The sequence below is a fragment of the Hyperolius riggenbachi genome, chromosome 3 (assembly GCF_040937935.1).
Source record: "Hyperolius riggenbachi isolate aHypRig1 chromosome 3, aHypRig1.pri, whole genome shotgun sequence".
Lineage (NCBI taxonomy): Eukaryota > Metazoa > Chordata > Amphibia > Anura > Hyperoliidae > Hyperolius > Hyperolius riggenbachi.
In genome coordinates, this window is record NC_090648.1 from 31,417,296 (window position 1) to 31,442,262 (window position 24,967).

At 47.5% G+C, this 24,967-nt stretch overlaps 1 protein-coding gene across 3 annotated transcripts in view; it reads right to left on the reverse strand.

The window, feature by feature from the left end:
* The window catches only part of C3H17orf114 (chromosome 3 C17orf114 homolog), a 48,861-nt gene extending 24,541 nt beyond the window's left edge, over positions 1 to 24,320 (reverse strand). Inside the window, exons 1-2 of one of the 3 annotated variants that reach the window (XR_011030128.1) lie at positions 24,004 to 24,320; positions 16,855 to 16,918 (exon numbers count right to left, since the gene is read on the reverse strand). The gene's annotated coding sequence lies outside the window, so the exon portion shown is untranslated. Of the gene's footprint in view, positions 1 to 16,849; positions 16,919 to 24,003 lie in introns of all 3 variants that reach the window. The other 2 variants (XR_011030127.1, XM_068273932.1) reach the window with 2 other exon arrangements.
* Between the last annotated feature and the right edge of the window lie 647 nt (positions 24,321 to 24,967).

Consider the following 24,967-nt stretch of genomic DNA (forward strand, 5'->3'; position numbering starts at 1 on the left):
ATGTCAGGGCCGGGCCGAGGCATAGGCTGGAGAGGCTCCAGCCTCAGGGCGCAGTGTAAGAGGGGGCGCACAATTCATTCAGCTGTCATTCCTAATTGTGTTTGAAGCAGAAAGAAATAAGAAAAGGGGATACATGGCAGTGACTGCAAGCCAGATAACTAGATATTAAGGTGTTAGGGAGGTTGTGGGCCCTGTGGCCCTCTTAGTCTAATAGCAATCAGTGTGTGACGGCTGGGGTGGGAGGGATGGAGGGGCGCATTTTGGTGTCTCAGCCTTGAGTGCTGGAGGACCTTGTCCCGGCTCTGGTGAATGTTATATAGTAAATGAAGAGAATTCTGTTCCTGGTGGGGGCCATGTCTTTTGCCCACAGTTTAGGCTAAATCCTGATGTCATTTCTACCCTATACTTTTTTTTCCTTTTCTCCTCCAATCTCTGAGTCACCTCAGCCTTGCTTGTAAACACAAGTGAGCAGGGGATCAGGTTTCAGATAGTCAGCTAGGCAGGGAAATAAATGGAACAGGAGGAATACATTATAGATAAAAAGAACCCCCAGCATGCAACTGTTTGGCACTGACTACTAAAGGACCAGTGCTCCTAAAGTATGTGATAACTCCAAATCATAACAGCGGAAAAAGTTTTGCAAGTTTTGAATGCAGGATTAGCATCTTTATTGCTTAATTCACTCAGACCAGTTGCTGTTGAAATTTGATTTTTATGGGGACAATACCGCTTTAATCACTTCAGACTCACTTTAGACAATACCAGTTGCCTGGCAGTGCTGCTGATCTTTCTGGTCAGAGGTGTCTAAATCACACACCTGAAACAAGCATGCAGCTTAGAGTCATAGATGTCATAGACACCTGATCTGCATATGCTTGTTATTCTAAAGGTGCGTACACACATGCGACTATAGTCGTTTTAAACGATCATTCCCCAATCATTTCAAACGACGATAGTTTAAAAAAAAAGCAGCCAATGACCATTAAGTCTAACGACGGACGAGCTAGATCAGGGGTCTCAAACTCGCGGCCCGCGGGCCATTTGCGGCCCTCGATACAATATTTTGTGGCCCTCGCCGGCAAAAGCTTCCTTATAGTTCGCTTCAGTGCTCCCAAGTAATCCGCCGCTAAACAAGGGCTACAGAGCCCCCAAATCGTCCGGGGGGGCAATCGGCTGGCATTTCCTGGAAGGGGCAGAGCTTTCAGCTTCAGCTCTGCCTCTCCTGACGTCAATCGCTGCACGGATCGCCGCCTCTCCCCTCCCCTCTCTGTGAAGGAAGAGTGAGAGGGGCGGGCAGAAGCGGCGATGCGCCGCGATTGTGAAATCCCTTATGCGGCCCAGCCTCATCCTGACTTTGCCTCCTGCGGCCCCCAGGTAAATTGAGTTTGAGACCCCTGAGCTAGATTGTTAAAAACGAACGCTCTAGCTTGGCGGATTTTTTCTAACGACGATCGTTTGCAAAAGTAGTACATCGTTGGAAACGGTCGTTCGTTCTAGGCTTGGCATGCGCATTTCGCTATTTCTCCATGGAACTTTCATTTTTATAGTTGTTTTACGTGATGTAACGTTCGTTCTAACGATCAGATCGTTACACACTTTTAAAAGCTAACTTTACTTAGGTCATTCTTTCATCAATTAAAAAACTTAGTTCGTCGTTCACAACGAACGATCGTTGTTGTATGTGTGTACGTAGCTTAAGAAGCAGATAATCAGCAGGACAGCCAGCCAACGGGCTCTATTCACAACGAATTACCGCATGAGGAAGTTTAGGTAGTGAGAAACACCGACCAAAATATCTCCAATTTAAAATTCTTTTCTCTCCCTAAATTACCCCTTGTGGTAAAAGTGAGGTAAAAGTGTGGTAATTACCTCAAAATGTATCTCCAGTTTGAGATTCTCAATTGAATAGTTGGTGTTAAGTATTTTTTTTTTTTTATCACCTACTATTTGTAGGTGATAATTATCACTTCTCTGCTTTTGGCCTTCAGGATGGAGCCTTTTGAGCTTTCTTTGCTTGAGTTTATGTCAAGTTTACCTAGAAGGCAGAAAAGACGAGTGTGTCTAATCTCAAGGCGCACTTTCACACCTCGTACAGTCTTTTATATGATGATTTTATAGATGCCGAGGAGGAAATTCCTCTCTGCTCTAAAAGATAAGCAGCAGCATAATTACCTTTAAAAGGAAAACATTTCTTGTTACAGCAGATTCAAATCCAACACAAAATCTCCAGTGTGTGTACTTCCTGCTTTCATGGAAGCAGACGTAGGTTTAACATCCTGTGTTTAAAAATTAGCTACTCTGCTGAGGCAGCCAGCTGGCACAGCTGAGAGCTCAAATTACGGTTGTGATTATTCACAGATCAGAGAGAGGGGGGGGGGGGGGGGGGGGATTAGCCAGGCTAAACTCTCTATATACATTCAGGGGGCATTTCTAGGTTTGCCTTCTGTCCTGCGCAAGAGTTGAGGCCCCTGGCTTTCCTGGGTCGTCTGTGTAATGGGTGGCAAGCATTTGGGCTGCCCTACAGTGGTCAAAAAAGCTTTATTTCTGTACATATTACTGTTTTATCACCTGCTTTACCGCACTTTTATCAAACATTTATCACACTTAAAATGTTTAGTGAATACCGTACTCAAAAAAAATCGTTAATAATTACTGGAGGTAATTTTTCACCCCCCCCCCCCAAAAAAAAGAGTTACCGCTCATGTTATTATGAATAGAGCCCAATGTGCATTATTTAAAAGCGAACAAACATGTCAGCCTCCATATCGCTCTCACCTCAGATTCACTTGGAGCTCAGCACATCACTACGATGCTCAACGTTATAATTAAATAAGAAATTGCACTTCCCTGGTTGGCAAACATACCAACTTAGGTCAATTTCAGAGCAGAGGTTTTAAGGTATTATGAATCTGTATTTGTGACAGGTTCCCTTTAAGCGGATCACCAGTAATACTGCAGGACTGGAGGTGGTGAGGCCTGGTTCCCCCCTGTGACAGATGGAAGTGCAGCGCACCTCACCCCCAGGCTATGGTTAGCAGCGTGTTCAGCAGGTGTAAAGGGGCCGTGCGGCACACAAGACGTGCACTGAGCTTATTAACATGCCTATCTGACCGTGAAAGGTCACAGAGCAAGGTATAGCTGCATAATACAGGAACAGACCAATACCTCTGTCACCGCAAGGGACCGACGCCCAATCACAGAGCAAGGTATAGCTGCATAATACAGGAACAGACCAATGCCTCTCTGTCACCGCAAGGGACCGACGCCCAGCCAATCACAGAGCAAGGTATAGCTGCATAATACAGGAACAGACCAATGCCTCTCTGTCACCGCAAGGGACCGACGCCCAATCACAGAGCAAGGTATAGCTGCATAATACAGGAACAGACCAATGCCTCTCTGTCACCGCAAGGGACCGACGCCCAATCACAGAGCAAGGTATAGCTGCATAGTACAGGAACAGACCAATGCCTTTCTGTCACCGCAAGGGACCGACGCCCAGCCAATCACAGAGCAAGGTATAGCTGCATAATACAGGAACAGACCAATGCCTCTCTGTCACCGCAAGGGACCGACGCCCAATCACAGAGCAAGGTATAGCTGCATAATACAGGAACAGACCAATGCCTCTCTGTCACCGCAAGGGACCGACGCCCAGCCAATCACAGAGCAAGGTATAGCTGCATAATACAGGAACAGACCAATGCCTCTCTGTCACCGCAAGGGACCGACGCCCAGCCAATCTCAGAGCAAGGTATAGCTGCATAATACAGGAACAGACCAATGCCTCTCTGTCACCGCAAGGGACCGACGCCCAGCCAATCTCAGAGCAAGGTATAGCTGCATAATACAGGAACAGACCAATGCCTCTGTCACCGCAAGGGACCGACGCCCAATCACAGAGCAAGGTATAGCTGCATAATACAGGAACAGACCAATGCCTCTGTCACCGCAAGGGACCGACGCCCAATCACAGAGCAAGGTATAGCTCCATAATACAGGAACAGACCAATGCCTCTGTCACCGCAAGGGACCGACACCCAATCACAGAGCAAGGTATAGCTGCATAATACAGGAACAGACCAATGCCTCTCTGTCACCCCAAGGGACCGACGCCCAGCCAATCTCAGAGCAAGGTATAGCTGCATAGTACAAGAACAGACCAATGCCTCTCGGTCACCGCAAGGGACCGACGCCCAATCACAGAGCAAGGTATAGCTGCATAATACAGGAACAGACCAATGTCTCTCTGTCACCGCAAGGGACCGACGCCCAATCACAGAGCAAGGTATAGCTGCATAATACAGGAACAGACCAATGCCTCTGTCACCGCAAGGGACCGACGCCCAATCACAGAGCAAGGTATAGCTGCATAATACAGGAACAGACCAATGCCTCTCTGTCACCGCAAGGGACCGACACCCAATCACAGAGCAAGGTATAGCTGCATAATACAGGAACAGACCAATGCCTCTCTGTCACCGCAAGGGACCGACGCCCAGCCAATCTCAGAGCAAGGTATAGCTGCATAATACAAGAACAGACCAATGCCTCTCTGTCACCGCAAGGGACCGACGCCCAGCCAATCTCAGAGCAAGGTATAGCTGCATAGTACAAGAACAGACCAATGCCTCTCGGTCACCGCAAGGGACCGACGCCCAATCACAGAGCAAGGTATAGCTGCATAATACAGGAACAGACCAATGTCTCTCTGTCACCGCAAGGGACCGATGCCCAATCACAGAGCAAGGTATAGCTGCATAGTATAGGAACAGACCAATACCTCTCTGTCACCGTAAGGGACCGACGCCCAATCACAGAGCAAGGTATAGCTGCATAATACAGGAACAGACCAATGCCTCTCTGTCACCGCAAGGGACCGACGCCCAGCCAATCTCAGAGCAAGGTATAGCGCTATATAAAGAATTATACCCCTGCTCATTTTAAAAATATGGGGTCAGAGGAAGGCACTGCGGACTTCACATTGGACTGTTACCTTCCTGTGACTCCTCTGCTGTGCCTGGCATAAATGCATCGTACACATATTAAATTGTCCTTGGCCAAAAAAAAGAAAAAAAAAAAAAAGATTGTTTTGGTCCATCTCAGCTCTGTGTATAAATGTCCCACAACAGTTTATAGCCATCTGCTGTGGCAGATAATTAATAACCACCCTGGCGTTCTGATAAGATCGCCAGGGAGGCTGCGGGAGGGTTTTTTTTTAATAAAAAAAAAACTATTTCATGCAGCCAACTGAAAGTTGGCTGCATGAATGCCCACTAGATGGCGCTCCGGAGGCGTTCTTCCGATCGCCTCCGGCGCCCAGAATAAACAAGGAAGGCCGCAATGAGCGGCCTTCCTTGTTTTGCTTAGATCGTCGCCATAGCGACGAGCGGAGTGACGTCATCGACGTCAGCCGACGTCCTGACGTCTGCCGCCTCCGATCCAGCCCTTAGCGCTGGCCGGAACTATTTGTTCCGGCTGCGCAGGGCTCGGGCGGCTGGGGGGACCCTCTTTCGCCGCTGCTCGCGGCGGCGATCGGGCAGCACACGCGGCTGGCAAAGTGCCGGCTGCGTGTGCTGCACTTTATTTCATGCAAATCGGCCCAGCAGGGCCTGAGCGGCAGCCTCCGGCGGTGATGGACGAGCTGAGCTCGTCCATACCGCCAGGCTGGTTAAAGAATCACCACATCCTGTGCATTCCTCGCCCACATCACAGGATGTCACTCACCCCTCTGTAGCCTCTCTCCATAGAACAGAACACACCTCTTGGTTGCAGCCGAGCCACGTTGTCTTTACAGTGCTCATAAAAGAATAAGGGCTCGTTTCCACTATCGCGAATCCGATTCGCATATGTAATGCAAGTGGATGGGCCTGTTTCCACTGTAGCATTGTTGAGGTGCATTTTTTTCAGCGGTGAAAAAAAACGCACAAAAGAGCCGCAGAATTCGCCTGTGAGTGGAATACATGCGAATCGCATGCAATGTATTTAATAGGAAAAAAATCGCATGCGGTTTCCCCATGCGTTTTTTTGCCCCGAATTCGCATAGGTACCAATGTAAATTCACACAGGCAGTGACATGGTTAAAATCGCATATACCCTCACCTATGCGAATTCATGGCAAAAAACGCATGGGGAATCGCATCCGCATGCGATTTCATCAGCGGTGGAATCCAGGAGATTCTGCACCGCAATAGTGGAAACGAGCCCTAAAGAAGCTCTCTGCACAATGGCATAAGAAGACGCGAGGAGAGCGGGTAGGAGCAGCACAGCTACAAAAAGAGGGAGTTGCATTTTGCTTGATCTCTGAATCTGACTAAGTGGTCTGGACGTCGGCTTTTCTACTTTGCTCTAAAAAGATTCTTCACAGCTTGAAAGCTACTATCCCAGAAAAAAGAAAAAAAATTCTAGCAGAACATCACTTTCTCCCGCTATTCAGCTTCAAATCCGCATCCAAACTGGAGATAACAGTATGTTTTTTACTACGGAAATGTATTAACACTGGAATGTAAACAAACACTCTCTGGAAAAGCGGTCTCTGCTTCAGGCACACACAGTGTTCAGAATAGCTCATTAGAAGCTTTTAATACATAATAAAAAGTAGTTATAATAGAAAAATAATAAAATGCAGTGGCAAATTTCAGGGTAAGAAAAACCGCTGGTGAACTGGTTCAGCACAAAATACTTCTTCACACCAGGACGTTGCGCTTTAGGGGACGTTATGGTCGCATAACGTGCCCCTAACGCAACGCCTGGTGCTCCCTGCTTTGGACGTCAGAGTGAGCCGCGTTGTGCAGCTCACTCTGGCGTCTGTGATGTGCACTCTTGGACGCATGCGGCATCACGTGGTCCCGCCGGCCAATCGCCGCACAGAGCGGCCGCTTCAGGAAGTAAACACTGCACGTCACTGAGTGCAGTGAATATTAATTAGCCATGTGCCTGGCCGCTCTCCGCTCCTCCCTAACGTTACTGAGCATGTGCAAGCAGTCTAACGCGGCTCTGCCGCTTACAAAGTACTGCATGCAGTACGTGGTTTTATGGCGCAGCGTTACACTGTAAAGCAACGTGGGCAGGGCCGGCCCGCCCATGAGGCGGGGTGAAACTTTTGCCTCAGGCGGCACTCCTGGAGGGGCGGCAGCCGCCCGTCTGTGTGTGTGGGGGGCCGCCCGAGCTGGAGGGGATAGCGGGCAGGAAGGGGGTATTGGGCCTAGCGGCGGGGAGGGGGGTCGGACCCCCCCCTCCCTCGCCTGGGTCCCCCGTCCTCCGCTCCCCTCCAGCTTTAGAAGTGAGGTCGCTGGCTGCAGCTATATTGTAAGAGGCAACGGGCGGGGAGGACTCACCTCTTCCTCGTTCCAGCCCGAGCCTGCGCTCCACTGACGTCACTTCCTGCTACGCCGCAGGAAGTGATGTCAGTGGAGCGCAGGCTCGGGCTGGAACGAGGAAGAGGTGAGTGATCCCCGCCCGTTGCCTCTTACAATATAGCTGCAGCCAGCGACCTCACTTCTAAAGCTGGAGGGGAGCGAAGGACGGGGGACCCAGGCAAGGGAGGGGGGGGTCCGACCCCCCTCCCCGCCGCTAGGCCCAATACCCCCTTCCTGCCCGCTATCCCCTCCAGCTCGGGCGGCCCCCCACACACACGGCTTGGGGGGAGGGGGGAGGGGCGGCGATTTTTTTGAATTTTGCCTCAGGCGGCAAAAAGTCTAGGGCCGGGCCTGAACGTGGGCACTGAACAGCCCATTGATTTATCATTGCTGTGCGGTGGGCTGCGTTACAGGCTGCACTAACGTGCGCCTGTAACGTCCCACTGTGAAAGCAGCCTTAAAGTGGACCTGAACTCTTGCACAGACGGGAAACAGAGAGAAATGCACCCTGTATGTATTTAGAGAGTTCAGCCTGTCTAATTCCCTCTCATCTGTGACTAAATACAAGTTGTAATTTGATCTCTCATCTGTGTCAGCTGGCTGCCTCGGCAGAGCAGCTAATTGGTAAACACAGGGTGTTAACAATATGTCTGGTTCCATGAAAGCAGGAAGTAGACACACTGCAGATTTATTGCAAGATATGTATCCACTGTAACAAAGAAATGTTTTTATTTGAAGGTTATTATGCTGTTGCTTATCTTTTAGAGCAGAGAGGGAGTTCTGAGTTCAGGTCAGAGTAAAGGATAACTCTAACAAGAGGGATACGGAGGCTGCCATATTTATTTCCTGTTGAACAATACGAGTTGCCTGGCAACCCTGCTGATCTATTTGCCTGCAGTAGTGTTTGAATCACATCAGAAACAAGCATGCAGCTAATCTTGTCAGATCGGACAATCATGTCAGAAACAGCTGATCTGCTGCATGCTTGTTCAGGGTCTATGGCTGAAAGTATTAGAGGCAGAGGATCAGCAGGACAGCCAGGCAACTGGTATTGCTTAAAAGGAAATAAATTTGGCAGTGCCCATATCCTTCTCACTACAGTGGACCTTTAATTTCTTTTCAAAAATGTACTATCAGTTTTTTCTTATTGAATGGAACATTTGAAAAATCTGACCAAAGTACCACATACATGTGTTCAATTATCTCCCCCCGATATAACAAAAAAAAAAATGACTGTCTATACCAGTGATGGCGAACCTTGGCACTCGCACTCCAGCTGTGACAAAACTACAAATCCCATCATGCCTCTGCCTCCCTGAGTTATGCTTGGAGCTGTCAGAGTATTGCAATGCCTCATGGGACTTGTAGTTCCACCACAGCTGGAGTGCCAAGGTTAGCCATCACTGGTCTATACCATTCAATTTTCATAAATATTGAACAGAAAAATCCACCATTCCCAATTGATCAATATGGAAAAAAAAAAAGTTCCATCAGTATTCTTGAACACATGGCAAAAAACAAAACAAAAAACTTCAGCATCTGAGAGGCGGTCGTGACGCCCCATCAGCTGGCCAGAGAGAAGAGAACCTGTCCTGTATATCCAGACGCACAATGTGGAATGGATATGGATGAATGTGGATAAGTGGAGCATTAATGGGAAGTTCACATAAATATTTCTGTCTCTCTAATCCCCGGGAGCCTGTGCAGACTCCATTAGTGGCACAGGAGCGCATTCCACGTTCTACTGCTCGGTTTAACTCTGTCTCTGCCACAGCTAGAAAACATGTAACCCAAGATTAAACGTCATCTTAAAGAGAACCCGAGGTGGGTTTGAAGAATATTATCTGCATACAGAGGCTGGATCTGCCTATACAGCCCAGCCTCTGTTGCTATCCCAAAACCCCCTAAGGTCCCCCTGCACTCTGCAATCCCTCATAAATCACAGCCACGCTGCTGACAAACAGCTTGTCAGTGCTGGCTGTGTTTATCTCTATAGTGTGAGTCTGCTGCTCTCCCCGCCTCCTGCAGAACTCCAATCCCCGCCTGCATCCCTTCCCTCTCTGCTGATTGGAGGGAAGGGACGGGGGCAGGGACCGGAGCTATGCAGGAGGCGGGGGAGCAGCTGAGACTGACACTACAGATGTAAACACAGCCTCACAGCACGGCTGTGATTTATGAGGGATTGCAGAGTGCAGGGGGAACTTAGTGGGGTTTGGGATAGCAACAGAGGCTGGGCTGTATAGGCAGATCCAGCCTCTGTATGTAGATAACATTCTTTAAACACACCTGGTGTTCTCTTTAATCAGTAGCCGATACCCCTTTTCACACGAGAAATCTTTCCCTTTTCTCATCATCAGGGGGCTCTGTATGGCTGATATTCTGGTAAAACCCCTCCCACAGTGTGATGTCAGGACCATGGTGCTGACAGTTTCCTGTCTGTGAACCTCGTTGCATTGTGGGTAATATCGGCTTTACCCAAATGCCAAGCAAGCAATACCTCCCTCTGTGCATAGAACTCTCAGTGACGAACATTCCGCACAGATCACCAGGCAGAAATCATCGCACTGTTTTACATTAGGGAGATCCGGGAGCTGCAAGTTGTTGGGCGTGGAAACATAGAAGGGCGATTTGTGCGACAATGATCAGACGATATTCCGGGTTGTGATGACAGAGATCATCACACCCTAATGGCAGCATTTGGCGAAACCACCTATGGCACATGTGATACCCAGTGACATCACCCAGCCTCCAAAAACAGTCTCTTGTGGTGTCTGAGGGTGGCAATCTCCACGCTCAGATGCATCTTCATGGGGGGGATGTCTATCCACCACCCACCCCACAAGGTGGCGCTAGTCTAGGCTAGGGGAACCTGAGCAAACCTTATAGGTACATTCAGCTAACGTGATTGGGTGGATGGCATCTTCTCAAACTGCTAGGTTTTCAATAGGTAGTAGTAAGCTAAGCCCACACTATTCGGCCAATCACATCGCTTTGTGCTCTAGAGGGTACTGTGACTGGAGAACTGTTCCCTGGGTGATTTCCTGCTGGGTTCCCTAAACTAGACTAGTGCCGCCAAGCCTGCCGCTGGTCACCCTACAAGGCTGGAGCTCGTCACTCAACAATCCTGGCGCTGGCAGCCCCACGAGTCTGGCAATGCTAACCCCATGGACCTGGCGCTGCTCACACCACAAGCCTGCCACACCACAACCCTGCCGCTGGCCACCACCAGCCTGATGCTGCTCACCCCACAAGCCTGCCGCCAGTCACACCAAACCACAAGCCTGCCGCCGGCCACCACACAAGCCTGGCGCTGGCCACCCAACTAACATGCAGCCGGCCACCCAACTAACATGCAGCCGGCCACAAGCCCTGCCGCCGGCCACACCACAAGCCCTGCCGCCGGACACACCACAAGCCCTGCCGCCGGACACACCACAAGCCCTGCCGCCGGACACACCACAAGCCCTGCCGCCGGACACACCACAAGCCCTGCCGCCGGACACACCACAAGCCCTGCCGCCGGACACACCACAAGCCCTGCCGCCGGACACACCACAAGCCCTGCCGCCGGACACACCACAAGCCCTGCCGATAGTCTCCTATTCTGCTGCAGGCAACTTGTTAGTTTTCACTTTTGATTTGACCTCTACGGGAGTCTATGGAAAATGTGTGTGGGTGCCAAATATAAGAACTAGCACATGCCAGTCAGTGTCACCTAACACGCCAGTCCATGCCAATGTTTCAGCGCCTCCAGTGAGAATGTGCTGTGATGCCAGCTCGATAATCCAAATTTAATTACTCCTCCATTTTATAACACAAATGATCACTCAGGGTGACATGTCTGTATCTTAGCAAGGTATAATATTACGCAATATTGATAAGGGCCAGCGGCGAGGCTGTAGACCTCGTGACCAGGAAGGCCCGTGGCTATGGGGCCCCCGCTCCCGCTTCTCCAGAGTAACCCAATGGAGCATTCCAGTTCCCTGCTTCAGAGCCACATCTCAGCTGTTTTTTCTAGGCAGCTATTTTGCCCCACAGCCGCGCAGTTCAGCCTCCCATATGAAGGAGGCGCTAGTCTCGCCCGTAAAGATCAAACTAAAGCCTCGTACATACACTATATTAAACCCAGCCTAGGCGAACAACAGCAACCGCCTATGCCAAGAAACGTATGTGTACAGTGGCCCCAACTCCCTTTCAACCAGCAATTAGACTGGGCAAGGTTATCATTTTCTCACTCAACCTCTATTGTGTGCTGAGCTGAAGGGGAGGCGGAGTGTGGGATGTGATGAACATGTGACTTTTATACAGTTGACATCACTTTGGAAACAAAAGCAAGTAGGATAACTGCAAAGCCGATAAAGAGTTAGGAAACAAGTTTTCATTGTGTGTGATGCAAGACTGATTCTACTTTAAGTATAAGTACACAAACCTTGCAAGACCTCTCTAAATTGTCCTTCAATAAACAGATTACACTGATCAATAAAGTTGTTGACAGTCACAATCCTCTTTGCCCGGTGGATGCAGTTACCGGGATTAGGCGATTAGGTGCAGCTTTCTGCATTCTATAGGCACAAATGGAGCCTTGTGAGCAGATTAGGAGGCCCAGTATGGCTGCAGAGGGCTGTGTATTGTGTGTGTGAGGACATATGGACACTGAATAGGAGGGAGGTGGAGGAGCGGACACTGGGGGAGGGGCTACAAAGAGGGGCAGCAGCTAAATTGTTGCATGTTGCCAAATCCCAGTAGTAATGGTGGCCATACATCTACAGACTTGCTGGACAATCGACCATCCAATTCAATTATTATAGAATTGGAAGAAAATTGGTGTTGACATGCTGCAAGGCGTCGGGCCATCGTGGTCAATCGGGTGCGTGGCAGTAACGGCAAGTGATATTTGGATGAGCGAGGAAACCCCTAGTGCTGCCCGCCTCTGTAAAATTTGCCCTTAGTAAAGCGCTTTTCTAAGCACTTTTGCGTAGCGATGTTTATTTTACTTGCCGACGTCAGTCACTCTTTGCCCCGGAAATAAATACAATGGCTATCATTCATGAAAGTGCTGTCGGTATGGAGAATCAGTGCGGGAAAACACCGCTGTCGGTGTTTTAGGGCCCGTTTCCACTAGTGCGGCGTGCATCTCGCAGACGCACACCGCACTGAGCCGGTGGGCGGGATCGCAGGCGAATCCCATGAGCCGTGCCATGCACGGCTATGGGATTCGCAGCCTCCGTGGCGAAATCTGCGGGGGGTTCCGGGCGAATCACTCCCGCAAGCGATTCCGCCGCGGCGCCATCATCCCCTATGGCAGAGTTTCCCCGTGCGAATGATGTGCGGGAAAACTCTGCAGAATCGCCGCGTAACCGCCCTAGTGGAAACGGGCCCTTAGACTTCTGGCTGCTCATTCATAAAAAAGTGTTCAGTTGCAATAGCAGTGCGGAGATTTCCCGAACTAGGCAGGCGGTAGGCTTGCGGAGACACAGGAAGCTGCCGAGTTGATACATTTCTCCGTGTTCCGCTCTACTGTAGCTGCCTGGGAGGTCTGTGTCTCCATTATTAATTATCGCCACATCCAAGGGAGCGGTACTACCCGACCTCACACCGCTTGCAGTGAACTTTAGGTATTAACATTTTGCTACATTTTTTACAACAATCACCGCACAAGGCGGTGATTTATTGCTCTGCTCGGTAATGTCAGCTTTTGATGCGGAAGGAGCCTTTATGAATGCAGATTTTGCTACGTGTGCGGCAAAGTCAGCTGTTTTAAGAATTTCCGCATGCGGAAATGCTTTATGAATGATAGCCAATTTATTTATTCATTAAAGGCACTCGGAAAATCACTTTTTAAATCGCTTAGTGATTTTCTTATCTTTTCTATTAAATCGCAAACGCTCAGAAAATGGTGCAGGAGCCGGTTTTGCGATTGGAAGGAAAGCTCATCGCTCAAGTGAGAATAATACTCACATAGAGCAACATTGCAGAAGCGCTTTTATGGCTTATTTTTAAATCGCCAATGCAAAAAAACAAAACAAAAAAAAAAAAAAAGTGTGCACAAGACCTTAACCTCGAGGACTGCAGTGTGAAACCCCCCTAAAGACCAGGCCAATTTTCACTAAATTGGCCACTGCAGCTTTAAGGGATCGCTGCAGGGCCGCACAACACAGCACACTAGTGGTCCCCCTCCTTTTTCTCCCCACCAACAGAGCTCTCTGTTGGTGGGGTCTGATCGCCCCCCGGTTGTTTATTTTTTTGTTTATAAATATTTGTTTTGGTTTTTTTTTATAAAATGTACTATTTACATTTTTTTCTCCTACTTCCTAAAAACCCTCCCTCCTCCCAGCCAGGCAATGATGCGATCGGCTGTCATAGGCTTCAGCCTATGAGAGCCGATCGCTCTCCTGTGTGCCAGGGGGACAGCCAGTACAGCGCTGCTGCAGATCGCAGCGCTGTACTTTGTAGAAAGACGACAGTTTCGCTGTCTAACAGTCTCCCGAGCGGCGATCGACGCTCAGAGATTGAAGGCGGGTGGAGCTCCGGCCCCTAGCAGGAGATGCGTGCAGCCTGCGCGCGATCTCCAGCAGTAGCCCTCCCCAGGACTTCACGCCAATTGGCGTTAGGCAGTCCTGGGGCTACCACTGCGGTCACGCCCATTGGCGTGACGCGGTCGTTACGTAGTTAAAGGGACTCTGAAGCGATATAAAATAAAAAACACATACTCACCTATGGAGAGGGAAGGCTCTAGGTCCTATAGAGCCTTCCTGCTCCTCTCCTCATTTGCTCGTTCCCCCGCAGGCTCCTCCCTTAAACTCTCCTGCCACGGGAGACTTTGGTAGGAGAGGACCGGGAAGGACCCAGAGCCTTCCCCCTCCTTAGGTAAGTATCTTTTTTATTTTTATTTTTTTAAATACAGCTTTAAAGGGGCACTATGGCGAAAAATTGTAAAATTTAAAATATGTGCAAACAAACAAGAAGTATGTTTTTTTCCAGAGTAAAATGAGCCATAGATTACTTTTCTATGTTGCTGTCACTTACAGTAGGTAGTAGAAATCTGACTGAAGTGACAGGTTTTGGACTAGTCCATCTCTTCATAGGGGATTCTCAGGGATTTATTTATTTTCAAAAGCACTTAGTGAATGGCAGTTGCTCTCTCCAACTACCAAAAAAACTAATGCTGGCCAGCTTCCCTGCTCGCTATACATAGTTTAAATCTTTTTTAGGGAATAAAAGCATTGCTGAGAATTCCCCATGAAGAGATGGTCTAGTCTAATACCTGTCGCTTCTGTCAGATTTCTACAACTAAGGCCCGGTTCACACTTGCGGTTTTGCAAAAACCGCACCGGATGTCCGGACCGCACCGGAGCCGGATCGGACCTGAACCGTACGGTTCCTGTCCGGATCCGGTCCGGTTGCATACGGTTTCCGTGCGGTATGAACACGGTTGCGGTCCGGATCCGGATTCTAAAAGAGATAACAACCTGTATAAAAACAAAAAAAAATGTTGGGGTCTGGGAGGTCAGCAGAAGGGGGACCTGTGGAATCAGGCCCTCCGCTGTTTAGCACTCACCTCCACCTCCAACATGCTGCCAACATCTCCAGCTCGTGCTGCTCCACTCCAAAATGGTTGCCCATGTGTCCCCGATACAATATCGCCGCAACAATCCTCATAGGAAGTGGGGTAGAACATCCGGATTTTTTGCCAGTGTGTTGTGCGCTCTCCGGTTCTCATTGGTTTCCATTGGCCGGATGGTGCAGTCCGGCTCCGCCCCGGATACGGCTGCCGGAGGAGCCGGACCAAAAAATAGCGCATGTTGGAACGGACACCGGAGTCCGGATCCGGTCCGGCTCCGGTCCGGACGAAACGGACACATGTGAACCCTGGCATAGACTTACATTGCTATGCCGTGCGTCCGTTTCGTCCGGCCAGCATGCGGTGCGGCTCCGGCACGGCTATTCCGGATAGCCACCGCTAATGTGAACCGGGCCTTAGTGTTAGTGACAGCAACATAGGAGAAAAGTAATTTATGGATCATTTTACTCGGGGAAAAAAAACCTTATTGTCTATGTTTGCACATATTTTAAATTTTACAATCTTTCGCCATAGTGCCCCTTTAAATGCACACATACATGCACATTTATACAATGCGGGAACAGCGCCGGGGTTTCGTTGCGAGTCCCGATATCACTCGTCATTACCGCCCCGCACCCGACCGACCACGATGGCCCAACATCTTGCAGCATGTCTCATCGACATGCTCGGGCCGAAATTGGTTGCTTTGTCGATTGGGCGTGCACTTGGTGGCACCGATTTCGGATGGTCGATCGGCTGCCAAGTCGCTAAATGTATGGAGACCTTTACAATTTCCAAGGTTTACTTTAAAGCAACGGGAGACATATTTAGAAATTTACAACAATACCTGATCTATTACAGTGGACCTGAACTCTTGCACAGGACAGAAGGAAAACAGAGAAATGCAAATTGTATGTATTTAGAGAGTTTAGCCCGTCTAATTCCCCCTCATCTGTGACTAATCACAAGTTCTTATCTGATCTCTCAGCTGCATCAGCTGGCTGCCCCGGCAGAGAAGCTAATTTGTAAACACAGAATGTTAGCCCTATGTCTGCTTCCATGAAAGCAGGAAGTAGACACACTGCAGATGTATTGCAGGATTTGTACCAGCTGGAACAAAGAAATGTTTTTCTTTAAAGGTTATTATGCTGTTGCTTATGTTTTAGAGCAGAGAGGAAGTTCTGAGTTCAGGTCCACTTTAACAGAATACTGTTATTTTCCAATACAGTATTGGGAAATCTCATAGCTCCCAACTGTCCCTCTTTCGGAGAGACAGTCCATCTTTGGGAGCCCCGCCCCTCTGTCCTCCTCATTTGTCCCTCTTTCTATGTAAATATATATTTCTTTACTAAAAATGTGTTTGACTCTAAGCATTATTCCCATCCTTTAAATCAGGGGTAGGGAACCTTGGCTCTCCAGCTGTTAAGGAACTACAAGTCCCACAATGCATTGCAGGAGTCTGACAGCCACACTCATGATTAATAAAGTCAAATGCATGCTGGGATTTGTAGTTTTATCACAGCTGGAGAGCCAAGGTTCCCTACTGCTGCTTTAAATTGATAGATTACTAATTTTAAAATGTTAATATGAAGGAAAATGCACCAGGATAGAAAGGACCAGTGTGGTTTAGATTATAAAACATATTTTTCTTATGAAATCTTTATGGTATGCGTGACTAGGGTTGTGTCAGGGGTGTGAATCAGGGGTGTGGCTTAAGTGTCCTTTCTCATCTTAAAAAGTTGGAAGGTATGCTCTCTCATCAGCAAAACCTTACGATAAAACATTAACGTTATGAGGTGCGGTGCGGGAAACTCTGCTGGTCTCTCGGCTGTCAGTACGGATGATTGGAGGAGACAGCAGAGGACATGATCAGATTGTACAAGAATACACAAGTCTGACTCCCTCCCCTCCGGGGCCCTCCCCGGCTCACCTTACCTCTCCCCTCCGGGGTCCGCTGGCCTCTCAGCACCTCGTCACAGCGCAGGAATCCCACCGGGACCTGCAGAGACACAAACTGGTTTATCCACATCCTACAGAAAGACAACTACAGACACAGATGTGTCACATTACTAAACGTGCTCACTGTCAGCTTCCACACGCAACAAAAAGTATATACGGGTATTTAGCACCGACATCTTCCACAGCGCTGTACAAAGATTGTCTGGCCACTTAAAGCGGACCTGAACTCAGAGCTTCCTCTCTGCTCTGAAAAGATAAGATAAGCAACAGCATACTAACATTTACAGAAAAACATTTGCTTGTTACATCTGATACAAATCCTGCAATGCGTCTACTTCCTGCTTTCATGGAAGCAGACATAGGGTTAATATCCTGTGTTTACAAATTAGCTGCTCAGCCAGCTGACACAGCTGAAAGATCAAATTACACTTCCGATTAGTCACTGATGAGGGGGAATTAGACAGGCGAAAGTCTCTAAATACATAAATATTCCTTCTGTCCAGTGCAAGAGTTCAGGTCCACTTTAACTGTTTATATAGTGCCAATATCTTCAACGGCACTGTACAGAGTACATAGTCATGTCACTTATCTGTCCCTCAGAGGAGCTCACAATCTAATCCTTACCATAGTCATAGGCTGTGTATGCATCGTGTTGTGTAGTGTATGTATCGTAGTCTAGGGCCAATTTAGGGGGAAAACCAATGAACTTATCTTTATGTTGGATGTGGGAGGAAACCGGAGTACCCGGAGGAAACCCACACAGACACGAAGAGAACATGCAAACTCCGTACAGATAGTGCCCGGGCTGGAATATTAACCAAGTGCTGCAAGGTGAAAGAGATAACCACTACGCCACAGTGCAGTATGGTGTATATGATAATCATATATACTACGGTATACATACACACACAAATCCTTTACAGCAACCTGTAAGGAGAGAAACACTTAAGAGGGGGGGGGGGGGGGGACCCAAATTTGTGTACTGACCTCGGGACTCGGCAGAGGGAAGCCTCTGGTCCCTCCAGTGCTGGAAAGGAAGGATGGAGGGGGGGGCTTCCTTCTCCTGAGGTAAGTATCTACACTTCTGAGGTAACAATGTCCCGGATTTAAAGTGAGTTGGTTACCTGAAGGTACACACTGTTCTGTTCTATGGAAAGGGGCAGGGTAAGGGGGGGGGGGGGGGGGGACAATGAGCTACCTCGTCAGAGTCATTCAGAGATACAGCGTACCAGATCTATACAACATTATGCGGTTTGTAATTGGATGAATCAAAATCCATCAGTCACTCATCTTGACAGTTCCAGTTGTGAGCTGCATAGATTTGCATTCATTTGGCATCAGCTCAAAATTATTAGCATCTCATTATCCATCTCTGATCCTCCCTGCACACAGCTGCTTTGTTCTCCAATTTCTCCCCACATAAAAGGTGGCCACTAACGATCCAATTTTCAAAAATCAATAGAGCAATTAGAAATTCTGATCGGAAGAAAAATCGTTCACTACACCATCAACGAACTAATCTTTGCTTCCTATCCATCACAACCAACAAGAAAATCCAAATTTTGGTTTGACAAAAATCCAATTGGGTGAGTATTTTTATAATCGTTGGTAATCAATTATTATTTACAACCAATCCGATCGGAATTTCTGATCGCTCGAATTATTTTTCAACAGAAAATTGACCATTAGTGGCCACCTTAAGCTGGTTGGTTTTGTCCCCAGACTGGTCGTACATTGTGGGGGGGACATCCTTCTGAGCCCTGATGTAGGAATGTGGAGCTAAGCAAGACAAGAGTTATGCTTCATACACACTTGAAATAAAAGTCTTTGAAAAAGGCAAGATCACAGACCAATCTTACCACCCTTCATGTAGTATGAGAGCCATACTCTACACAGTCTTTTCTATGGAGCTGAACTCCACATCAGACAGAAATCTTTGCAAGATGCTGCACACACAGATGCTGTACAGACACAAAAGATCAGTATCTGCAAAAGATCTGTTCCTGCCAAAGATCCGTTCCTGCAAATTGCATTCATAGTCTATGAGATCTGCAGATCCTCATACACACCTACTTTAACAGACAATCATCTGCAGATCATCTGCAGATCAGATCCACCAGGATGGATTTTCAGATCTGCAGATGATTGTCAGATCTGCAGATGAAGTCAGTTAAACAAGGTGTGTATGAGGATCTGCAGATCTCATAGACTATGAATGCATTTTGCAGGAATGGATCTTTTGCAGGAACAGATCTTTTGCAGATAATGATCTTTTGAGTGTGTACAGGCATCTTTGTGTGCAGCATCTTGCAAAGGTTTTATCTGATGGGGAGTTCAGCTCAATAGAATAGACTGTGTAGGTATGGCTCTCATACTACATGGAAGGGGGTAAGATCTCTCTCTGATGGGGAGTGCAGCTCCATAGAATAGACAGTGTAGAGTATGGCTCTCATACTACATGGAAGGGGGTAAAATTGGTCTGTGATCTTGCCTTTTCCAAAAGACTTTTATCTCAAGTGTGTATGAAGCATTAGGCCCAGTCCGCACCAAAAAGCGAGTGTAAAAGCAAACGCTTAGCGCTTTTTAAAGCGATTTTTTAAAGGCGATTCTAGGCATGTGCCTAGTGGTTTTCTAAGCATGCCTAACGAATTTTGGAGTAGCGTTTTTTTATATTTTGTTGCAGTAGATCTGTAACTGAACAGCTTCTGTAACAAAAACGCCTGGAAAACCGCTCTGATCTAGCGCTTTTCAGAGCTGTGTTCCACTTTCCTATACTTAACATGGAGGCTGAATCGCCTCAGAAGTCAGCAGAAATGCTGCAGGACTCGCGTTTGTGTTTGGGGAAAAAACGAACCGCTCTGGTGTGCTCCATCCCATTGAAATACATCAGCCAAGCGCTTTTCAAATCGCAAGCGTTTTTTTAAAGCACTCAGAGCCGCTCTTGGTGTGCACCAGCCCTTAAAGAGACTCTGTAAAGAAAAAAAAAAAAAACTCTCAGGTGATACTTACCTTAGGAGGTGGAAGCCTCATATTCCCAATGAGGCTTCCCTGTCCCCTGTAGCTGCAGGCAATCCAGTGCCGGCTCCCCCGAATCCGTTCCCGACCAGCGAGGATTTATTTACCTCTCAGCGATCCTGGGCAGGTGCAGTAGCGGCTCTCCGTTCGGGTTGAGGCGGAAATAGCCGAACCCAATCATATCTGCTGTACTGCAGGACTCGCGCCTGCGCAGTAGAGCTGATCCGATCGGGTTCAGCTATTTCCGCCATAACCCAAACGGAGAGCCGCTACTGCACCTGCACAGGATCGCTGAGAGGTAAATCTTTACCTCGCTGCACTTCGGGTGGACAGCGCTAGATTGCCGGGACACCAGAGGACACGGAAAGCCTCGTCAGCATCCAGAGGCTTCCCCCTCCTGAGGTAAGTATCCCCCAGAGGGATTTTTTTCATTACAGATCCTCTTTGAAACCCATACACCCGCTTAAAGAGAAACTCCGACCAAGAATTGAACTTTATCCCAATTAGTAGCTGATACCCCCTTTTACATGAGAAATCTATTCCTTTTCACAAACAGACCATCGGGGGCGCTGTATGACTGATATTGTGGTGAAACCCCTCCCACAAGAAACTCTGAGGACAGTGGTACTCCTGTCAGTTTCCTGTCTGTGAACCTTGCTGCATTGTGGGAAATAGCTGTTTACAGCGGTTTCCAACTGCCAAAAAAGCAAGCAGCAGCTACATCACCTGCCCGCAGTAAAAATGTCACCATGTGGTAAATGTCAGAATGTAAATCGGGGAGAGGAAAGATTTTACAATGGGCAAACACTGACTAAATCATTTATACATAATTATTGTAAAAATGAAGCACTTTTTTATTACATTATTTTCACTGGACTGCCTTATTGTCGTTTGTTTTAGTCTGTTGGACGACAAAATCAGGCGTGTGTACGCGTGCAAGTGACTTGACGAGCGACTGATAACAGACGTTTCGTGCGATCCAACTGTCAGATCTATTCACATGACTGTTGGTCTGATATCGTGCAGTTGATGCCTGTGTACAAGACGTTTAAACGACTTGTAAATGGCTTGTACTTGTTTTCAATGTGTAGTTCGTCGTTCCGCTTGTGTGCGCAGTATGTAAATGAGTTGGTCGTTTATCCGTCCGGACATGTACGTCAGGTCGTGCACGTGGCCACATGCACGTTATGTGCTTGTTGGACGTGCGTATGCAGCTTTAAGGCTGGTTCATGACTATGGCAGGTTAGATTGTGAGCTCCTCGGAGGACAGTCAGTGACATGACTATGTACTCTGTAATGTGCTGCAGAAGATGTCAGTGCAATATAAATACATAATAATAATAATAATATGGTAGGACATTATACTATGACTATGGTAGGATTAGAGTGTGAGCTCCTCTGATCAATCAGTGACATGACTATGTACTCTGTAAAGTGCTGCAGAAGATGTCAGTGCTATATAAATACATCATAATAATATGGTAGGACATTAGACTATGACTATGGTAGGATTAGATTGTGAGCTCCTCTGAGGACAGTCAGTGACATGACTATGTACTCTGTAAAGTGCTGCAGGAGATGTCAGTGCCATATAAATACATAATAATAATAATATAGTAGGACAGTAGACTGGGAATATGGTAGGATTAGAGTGTGAGCTCTTCTGAGGACAGTCAGTGGCATGAATATGTACTCTGTAATGTGCTGCAGAAGATGTCAGTGCAATATAAATACATAATAATAATAATAATATGGTAGGACATTATACTATGACTATGGTAGGATTAGACTGTGAGCTCCTCTGAGGACAGTCAGTGACATGACTATGTAGTCTGTAAAATGCTGCAGAAGATGTCACTGCTTTATAAATACATAATAATAATAATAATAATAATAATAATATGGTAGGGCATTAGACTATGACTATAGCAGGGGTTAGATTGTGAGCTCCTCTGAGGACAGTCAGTGACATGACTATGTACTCTGTACAGTGCTGCAGAAGACATATATGCTATAGAATAGATCAATATTAAAAAGCTTTAGCAGCCAGTTTTGCAATGACATGGAATGTGTTTGCAGTGTCTTCACAGGAAGTCTAAGGTGATCATTGAACAAAACATGTTAAGACATATATAATGGTTTGAGGCCATTGTCAAAAAAATCCAACAGGCAGCATATTTGGATTTCAACAGAACACACAGCGCACGAGGGAGTTACAGTGCGATTTACGAGAAAGCGCATAACCACGCAAACCGCTGCTCTGCACATCACATGACTACATAAAACTTGTTGCATCTATTGAGCTGGCCATACACGCAGTGATTTTATGACTGGCAGATTCAATGACTGATCGGATCTGCCAGAAATCTACAGCACAATATTGATCTGCAGCAAATCAATCAAAAGTACGATCAGACAGGAAGTTTCAGAGATGGCAGTTTTGATAGATTTTCTATAGATTACACGGTGACATTTATTGAAAATCTGTGCAGTGTATGGGAGGATTCGATCCCTCTCTGATCAGATTGATCGGTTTGCCACATTGGGAGGCAATCTATGTGTGTATGGTGATCTTTATATTGTCCTTCCGTGGGGTTCAAAATGTACACCCGGGGACACACTATAAAATGTTTACTTCAAATACTATTTCTGATCGAAAAAATTATCAGATCGGACACAGAAAAAAAAAAAAAACGAAAAACCTATACAGCTGACTGACTACCAGGGAATCGATTCCAGCTGAGAATCAATGTCTTTCTCCAATCGAAAATATGGTCAGAAATATGATCGGAATTTGAAAAAAATCTCATGCAGCCTGTGTGCTCTCTAGCTTTCTTCAATATCCGGTCGATGTTTGACCCAAATATCGATCTGATCAACCGTTCAAATATGGTCTGAAGTGAAAATTGCATGGTGTGTAGCCACCTTAATGTCTTTATCACAGTCTAGCACTGCGTACACACAGAGGATGCTGTAAATGTTATCCAAAACGCTTGTTGCTTAGGGTGCATAAACATATCCAATTTATCCTTGGCCAATGCTTTTGGCACCTCCATGTCGTATGAAGACCAACAGATTTTCAATGCTACAAACAGATTATGTAGGTAAGCGCTAATACTACATGGAGGTGGTAAAATTGGTCAATCATTGGCCAATTTAAATTGGATGTGTGTACCAGGCTTTACAGGTGACTTTGTATAAAGTCGGGCTACTGGGTTCGATGACACATAACCCCTCTTTTTTTAAGGCAAGTACAAGGAGGGGGCAACCGGTTACTTGCGTTGGGGTTGTGCACAAAAATGTATCGTACGTACGCATCCCAGGGGCAATTTGGTTATCCTACCTGTAGCATGTTTTTGAGATGTGGACAGAAACCTTAGTGCTCGGGGGAAACCCACACAAAACACAGGGAGGAGATACAAACTCCATGTGGAGAGTGTCACAGCTGAGAACCTGAGACTCTAGTGCTGGAAGGCGACCGTGCTAACCACTCAGCCACAATGCTGCCCTTGTGTACTGCGTAGGAATATGACAGAAAGTCCCCAGCACATATATAGTATATAGAATTAACTACAGGATGCGCAAACTCCAGCAGTCAAAGTGGCCCGCACGCGCAGCGCGCTCCAGCACAGCAGTCTAACACGCACAGCGCACACCAGCAGTCAGTGTTGCACACACAGAGTGCTCCTTCAGTCTATGTTACACGCACAGCGCACACCAGCAGTCAGTGTTGCACACACAGAGTGCTCCTTCAGTCTATGTTACACGCACAGCGCACACCAGCAGTCAGTGTTGCACACACAGAGTGCTCCTTCAGTCTATGTTACACGCACAGCGCACACCAGCAGTCAGTGTTGCACACACAGAGTGCTCCTTCAGTCTATGTTACACGCACAGCGCACACCAGCAGTCAGTGTTGCACACACAGAGTGCTCCTTCAGTCTATGTTACACGCACAGCGCACTACAGCAGTCAGTGTTGCACACACAGAGTGCTCCTTCAGTCTATGTTACACGCACAGCGCACTACAGCAGTCAGTGTTGCACACACAACAAGCTCCAGCAGTGTTGCGCACACAGCAAACTCTTGCACACATTTTGCTAGACTTACCCTCTGTGCAGATGGTCTCTCCTGTGGATAGTTCTGTATAGGGAGTGTGAGCTGTGAGTGTATCAGACCCTCTGCTCTGCTGTATGGGGAGTGTGAGCTGGGTGTGTATCAGATCCTCTGCTCTGCTGTTTACTATGGGGAGTGTGAGCTGTATGCATCTGACCCTCTCCTCCCTCTCCAGTCCTCACCTAATCTCAGCAGCCTTGCTATCTGTATAGACTCCAGCTCCTCCCCCACCCCTGCCTCTGCTATACATGCATATATACATTGATTGATGGCATTCCATGCACAAGCAGAGATCATAACACAAACATATGGCTGAATTGAGTGACACCTTCTCTTCTGCAAGGCTCCGCCCTTTAAAGGAGAACGCCATATGTCATGTGATCAATAAGTGTCCTTCAAAAGTTGTGAAAGTTTTGCTTGTGAATGAATGGTTACATTGACACACTTTATTACTTCCTCTGTAATACAAGTTGTTTACAAAAACAAAGGTTTTCCTGTTCCTGTTATTCCTGTGAGAAGGGGGCTATCTGACTGTGCTAGGAGGATAACATCATTTATTAGAGTTATTGCTATTATTCTGATTATCATTAGTAGTAGTAATAATAATTTAATCATTTAAAGAGAACCTGAGATGCAGGATTAAATACCCTGACCACATAGGGGGACACAGAAACAGCTATTGGCAGTTCCTGTGTCCCCCTATGTTGTCAGTGTAATGACCAGGGCCGGTTCTCTCATGAAGCAAGGTGAAACATTTGCATCAGGCGCAGAGATTACAGGGGCCGCATTACACTAAGGGCCCGTTTCCACTCTCGCGGAAACGGCCGCGAATCCGCAGAGTTTCCCCGCAGGCAAATCGCGCGGGGAAACTCTGCCATAGGGGATAACGGCGCCGCCGGCCGAATCGCTTGCAGTAGCGATTCGGCCGGAAACCCCCACAGAATTCGCGGCGGAGCCT